Raw genomic sequence first — 7,080 nt, forward strand, 5'->3', positions numbered from 1 at the left:
CCCTGACCGGGTCAAACATCTCTTGAACATAATGGAAAATCAGCTTCAAGTGCTGCACTGAGCAAGAGTGCACTGTAAATGGCCAGATATAAATGGCAATGTCAGTAGTAAATTTATATATGCAGTCATGGAACAGGTCCTATCTGTAGAGCACAGCTTTAAGGTGCATATTATGATGTGCTCTTACCAATCATCCTCCTGGCTGTGTCTTGCTCTTTTGGCCAAATGTTTCTCTTCCAAAGCAGACAGACCAGACTTGCTGCATATTACTCCATGCACTATAAACAAACCACATGTATAATGCCTTGTAAACAATGGAACAAGGGAAATTTGAATTGTGACTACTCTGTTAAAGGGGCGGATAAGGCAACCCACCCAAACCCCCCGAAAGCTGTTCTGTTATCTCTAATTGCTATGCAATAGTCCTGTGATTAACTCAAAGGCTGGAGAAGTTTCACCTTTCTTTACTTGAATCCTGAAGGCTGTTCGGTTCTGTCGCCCACAATCCATCCTGTGTAATTAAACATTCACATCATAACTCGACCCCGTGCAATAGGGCAAACTCACTCGGATGGGGGAAAGGATTACAGACTACCTGTACTGCTGCCGCAACTCTGCGGTCATTCCAACAACATCCACATACATTCCAGCAACATCCTATTATAGGACAAAGTGGGCTTAAGTACACCCATTTAATAGCATGTTGGACCTTCTTTGGCCTCCAGAACTGCAGCAATTCTTTCTGGCATAGTTTCCACTATGTGCTGAAAATACTCTGCAGGAATCTTGGTCCAATCTTCATAGGATATTTTCTCTCAAATTACATGGAGGGACTGACATGTTCTAAACTGCCTGTTATACTCTTACAGCCGCTTTGAAATACAAAAAAAAACATATTTATCTTCCACTCCACTCAAGGATGGCCACACTTGGAATTTCCCTTGGCACATTTAAAACATTGTGTGAGCCAGATAGCTTCTGTTTTCAACCTTCCAATGCTCTGAGTATTAGTGTTCCATGCATATGAGATGCTTCAACACGTCCATGCGTGTTGTAAAGAAACACAGTGTAAGCAGTATTAATGAAAGTGCATCTCTACCTCAAACTCAACAGTGTAACAATTACAGTTTGTGAAATCTAATTTTAAATGGCGATCAGCCTTCTTAACAAATCTCCATTAACAAATAAGCAGAACTCACCTTGTTAAGTGTTTGTGTTTGTGTGTGTGTGTGTGTGTGCGTGTGTGTGTGTGTGTGTGTAGTTTTAAGCATAGCAAGGCACTTCAGGGTTGCCAGGTGGAGCCTTCCTGAAGACCCTGATACTGAAACAGCATTAAAAGCTGCAATGGCACTGTAGTTGTATTTATCTGCACTAATACAGCTTTGAACTATTGCACTCTTACATACAGTAAGTTTCTGTGTACCGGTGTACATTTCTGTGTACCTTTAGTAAATAAAGGGATTCTATTCTAATATTACAAGTGCTAGAAGTGCTGAAACTCCAAACAGTGAAGAAACCAGTGGAGCTTAATGACTGGTCAGATGAAGAGAGTGAAGTGAGGAGTTTCCTTCAGTGTCTGCCATGTCCCAGCTGAGGTGAGTGTGAAGCTTTTATTAGTACTATAGGAGTTGTGTTTAACTTTGAAACTGATGGCGTCACAGCCATTTGTGGCCGAGAGTCTAGAAGAGCATAATTGGCTGTACTCTTAGGGAGAGAGGGAGTGGCATACACTCTCTCCCCTGTCAATTACAGAGACACCGTGCAATCAAGGGCGTCTATAAGTTCACGCGTCAGAAGGGGGAGGAAAAGACTATTTTCTGAGTACTTAGAATAACATTCCGTATTTGTTGGAGAACATTTTCTAGAGTGTTTTCATGTAGAGAGAGAAATGAGTGGCTAAAATGTCAGAAACATTAAGGAGACAAATGGGGAATATATAACAGCTCTTTCCATGTTAGTGACACCAGCGTTCCCTCTTTTCCCAGATGGTAAAAAAGAGCCCTGACTCTTGCAAACTTCATTTTTTTGTAGAACAAAGAGAAAGATGAATAACTCGCTTTATGGCCTTTTTCCACTCATGCATACCAAGTCCAGTATGCATCCAAACACTGTCAGAATAGTAGGAGTGCAGACTTTGAAAAATGGTCTTCTCATGTAAACTCAGCAGCTTTGTCCCTGGTTGTCTAGTGGTTAGGATTCGGCGCTTTCACCGCCGCGGCCTGGGTTCGATTCCCGGTCAGGGAAAAACCTCTTTTTATGCTCATATAAAACGACAGATTCTGCATTAAAACATAAAGTTTGTGTGAGTTGGAGTTGAGCCGACAGCCTAAGGATGACTTTTTTTTTAAGTTTTAACTTCTACTCTACCAACTGAGTTATTGAAAGCGACATGCAAGTAATCCCACATGTCCAAACACCAGTATGTTGGCAAGAAACACAGCCAGTTTTGGATGTTTCAATTGTTAAGTTCATTTGACACAAAGAAGAAAGATCGCATTGTATAAGTTGTTCAGCTACAAACAGATATATCTTTTGATGACATTTGGAATCATACTGGACTTTGTGTACATGAATGGAGAAAGGCCATAAATGGTTAGAATAACATTCAGTGCTTTTGGAGAAAAGTTTCGAGAGTTTTGTCATGTAGTGAGAGAAATGAGTGGCTGAAATATCAGGCATTAAAAGTGCAATTTGCACTCATGGAAAGAAAATTGCTTTCATGTGGACCGCATTGAGATATCGATCTGCCTGTGGAACATAACACCTCTTAAGAGGCTTGATTTGTGCTCTCAAGCTGCAATGGTGGTTTTCTCATGGCTTCTAAAAGAAGAGGCTGTGGTCAGGGTGGAGTGAGTCTTTGATAAGCAAGATTGTTGTTGTTTTGGCCTTCGAATAGACAATGGCATTACCCAGTGTCAGGTCTTTCTCAGTAAACTGCAGAGAATGATATAGAGGGCAAGAAATGGTCAAGCACAGTTTTATTGGGTGTGTGTCTGTAAAAAAAACTAGAGCTCTCTGATACATTTTTGGTTCAAGATTTAATCATCATGCAAATGATTGTGATTAACGCTTTGTCTGTTTAATTCAAATATTATACTATAAACCTAATATTTTAATAGGGTTGGCAACTTTCTAGATCCGATTACTACATGTGTGTGAAGTACAGGTGCTGTAGCTATATGGTATTAAATTGTCCACAGTAGCCTAATTATAATATATACAACCAAAAATGCATCTAAAATAAACACCAGAAACCTGGGCTAACGCTGATGTACATATATGCATTAAATCTAAATAGGACTGCTCTATAGGTAGGATAACAGCAGAACAATTGTCCTGCCATATAAGCAAAACAAGAGCCTGCTAAAGCCACCAAGAGGGTGCCAAAGACCATGTATTTATTTCTATTTGATTTTTTACCTGTGTTATGTCAGTGGCAGCTAAGATTTCTGCATAGGGCCCCACACAGGCTTGGGCCAGCCCTGGTAACATAGTGTCGTGCACTGGAAAACCATCAAGCCAGTTGACTATGCTACCAGTGTTGTTTATGTAACTGTGCAAATAAACTGCAAACACAATTACTTTTAGAAGTATCATCCAGTTTCTTTTCACAATTGCCAAAATGTAATGAATCACAGCCAGTGTTCTAAAACAGAGCTGGAATGTATTCCTGGCTGATGTGGTTACAAAAAATAAAAAAATAAATAAAAATTTAAATTGGTGGATGAATTTTCAATGAAAGTGCTTCACTCAGCAGCCATTAATGATTCTTCTGTCCAGTATGAATAAATTGGAATTCCTATCCTTGTATCGGGTGCAGCAATTATGTGTAACAATTGTGAAGCAAAAAAGCAATAGTGAAATTTTAATATAACAATATAGGTTCTATAGAACATGATCTGCATGCATATTAATTAGGCTATGCAAATAACACAACTACTTCGGTAGCACATCATTCATGCCTGTTGAATAGGCAGTTTTCTGCTTTGCAGATACTTGAAATCTTTTACTAATCTTTCCCCAAATCCAGTAGGAGCTGCCTTTTACATTAACATGCCAGGATACACACTCACTGGATGTTTAATCTGTCTAATGGGTAAGATATATTCTTATAGTCAAGAAAGATATTTTTTAATTATTAATCAGTTAAGGAAGTCAAGCTATTGCATTTTGCTGAGATGAAGGAATATTGCATAACCCTGTACTGGCCAAATAATTAGATTTGATGTGCTATTTTGTGGATTAATCCCATAACTGAATTATTCACATGGTTTTATAGCCATGGTTAATACTCGCTGTCAAAATGGTGAGGTTCATAACAACCTCTTTCCTTCATAAGGAAGCTTCCTGTTTTTGAAACTGTTTCAGCATACTAGCTCTTACTGCTCTCTATCTGTTTAACAAATTTTTCATTGTATTTAATTACTTTCTACCTGGAAACTGGTAAATTCCATGGAAAGCTACTTTATCATCACAAACTATATCTAAGGAACTACCACAAACATAAGTAATGTTAACATTTTGCTTTTCATCATGACTTATGTTCTGGTTCAGAGCACTGAATGCAGCATGTTTATTCTTCGTCATTAGTAGCAGTTTTATCTGTGAGAAGTGTAGATGAATTGTTAGTCTGACAGAGAAGACTCTAGCACTAGAAGTACGCATCCAGACAGCAAGGCGAATGGGTGACGTTACGGCAAAGTAGACGAGCTTCAACCAGCTCATCGGATCACTACACATCCCCAACATTAAGTAGCAAAACCCCAGAGACCTTCTGCCTGTACTGGCCAGACTTCAGATCAGAAAATACAGTCATGTGTTGTGTGGCTCAGATTGTTCACACAGTTAGTAACAGTCCAAACACTTTAATTATACTGTACAGCATGAGACCTGGAAATGTGTGTCTGTGTGTGTGTGTGTTCTCCCCAGGCTGAGCTCCAGCTTTGTACTGTCCATCTTCAGAGAGATCTATCAGACTGGCTCTGATCACTGTGTGTCCAGCTTGCTGAGTTCAGCAGAGAACTGCATCAACCTGAACAGCAGAGAGCTGGACTCTGTCCACTGTGCTGCCCTGCGCTTCACCCTCCAGCACTGCACAGCAGTCTCTCTCAGCCTGCTTTTCACCTCCATACCAAAGGCGGAGCTGGAGAGCATTGAGCCACTGCTCTAACACGTCTCCCGTCTCAGGCTTGAACTTTTCTCACAATCAGAATTTTAACACAGAACTGGTCTGTTTAGGGAGTGTTATATAAACGTTTATGTACGTTTATGTGTTTTTCACGAGTTTCCTCAAAAGTCATTTTGTGCCAGCATCATTTAGGTTTTATTGAGACTCCTGTCAGGTAATCAGCAATATCCATGGATATTTACTTCAGAATAAAATGACTTTCTGGAGGAAATTGTTAAATTTAGGTGAAATATTTATATTAACCTGAAATTAATTGCCCTGCCACTGTCTGTGTGTGTTTTGTTTTCTCCGTGTTGACAGGCTGCTGTTGCTGAGGCTGCTCCACTGCTACAGTGTCTCTGAACTACAGCAGGGGGCAGCAGCAGCAGATCTGCTCTTCGCTCTGCAGCACAGACTGGATTTCTCCTGCTGTTCTGCTCTGGACCTCACAGCAGACACACAGAAACACACACTGACTCTGAGCACTGAGGACTGCAGAGTCGTCTCCATGGTCATCCAGAGAGCGAGCTCTCACACACACACACACACACACACACACACACACACACACACACACACACACACACACACACACACACACACACACACACACACACACACACACAGCTCACTCTACACGGCTGTGAGGGCAACTCTTCCCCATTTTACACACAGTCACCCTTCAGTAAGCCACTGACTCAACACCACACAAACTAGGGAAACATTCTGGAAAAAGGAAAATAATTTTATCATTTGAAACAAAATGTGTGTAAATAGCATTAATGTTAGTAGTTATGTGAGTGTGTTAGTGTTTTGTGACTCTACATGTTGGAGAATGTTGAGTGTGTTCAGCAGCAATAAAGCCATGCTGCTCCAGTTCCTGTCTCTTGTCTGTGTGGGGACTGATGTGGAGTGTGTGAGACGCGCTGTGGCTCTCTCCCGGGCTCTGGGTAAGATGGTGATCCTCAGTCAGACCCGGCTGGACCAGGCCTGTAGGTCACTGGCACTGTTTCTGGAACATTCTGAAGGGCTGTCAGAACTGGACCTTAGCCACTGTCAGCTCACTGACCACTGCCTGCAGATGCTGTTCCCACACCAGCACAAAGCCCACATCCTGGAGTGAGTGGACAAGCGGGAGGAGGGATGTGTAGAGAGTCTTGATTGTTGAGTGCACAGTGAACACTAACATAGAACATAACACATTTTATTCTTTTTCTCACAATTTAACACAAAATCCGGCAGGGTGACTGAACATAGAAGCTGTGTGTGTTCATTGTAAAGCATTGTATGTTCCTTGAAAGGCTCTATATAAATGTAACTTTGCTCATTCAGTCATATCCTGTGTTCCTTCAAGGACTTAATTTTTCAAAAGCAAACAGCAAAAAGCCTGATTTTCTTGGTGATTTTATTTGGAAATGACGACCTCTCTCACTGGCTGCCTGGTTCACTGATCACTGCCTGTACTTGGCAGGATGGACCTCTGTGGTCTACAGAATATCCAGACTGCTTGTAGAAACACATGTTCTCATTAAAAAGAGAAATAAGGCATAACAGACTCTTTATGATTTACAGTTTCATGCTTGATAAATAACAAGTCATTTGTACAAGAAATGAAAGAATTGATATTTTGTTTAAAATGTCAAAATGCATAATTATCTGGCCATTAATGACTCAGGTCCACTGACACAAATATACTATTTATTGCTTTGCTTATTCATTCATTTGCTAATTCAGTCATTCGTTTATTCATTCATTCGTTCATTAATTTAATTCATTGATATATAAATCTACAGGTGTTTGTACTGCTACACGGTGATTTAGTAGAGGGAGGTGTGTTTGGGAATCCTGAACAATGTGGTAATTATAATCCATCTAATTTCAGCCTCAGTCACAATGACATCATTGATGTGTCA

At 40.5% G+C, this 7,080-nt stretch overlaps 1 non-coding gene across 1 annotated transcript; it reads left to right on the forward strand.

The window, feature by feature from the left end:
• Positions 1–2,172: 2,172 nt before the first annotated feature.
• On the forward strand, positions 2,173–2,244 carry trnae-uuc (transfer RNA glutamic acid (anticodon UUC)). Its single transcript has one exon. It is a non-coding gene; the product is annotated as a tRNA-Glu (tRNA).
• Positions 2,245–7,080: the final 4,836 nt, after the last annotated feature.

This window comes from Electrophorus electricus, unplaced genomic scaffold, assembly GCF_041902795.1.
Source record: "Electrophorus electricus isolate QZ-2024a unplaced genomic scaffold, ASM4190279v1 Scaffold36, whole genome shotgun sequence".
In the NCBI taxonomy this organism is placed as follows: Eukaryota; Metazoa; Chordata; class Actinopteri; order Gymnotiformes; family Gymnotidae; genus Electrophorus; species Electrophorus electricus.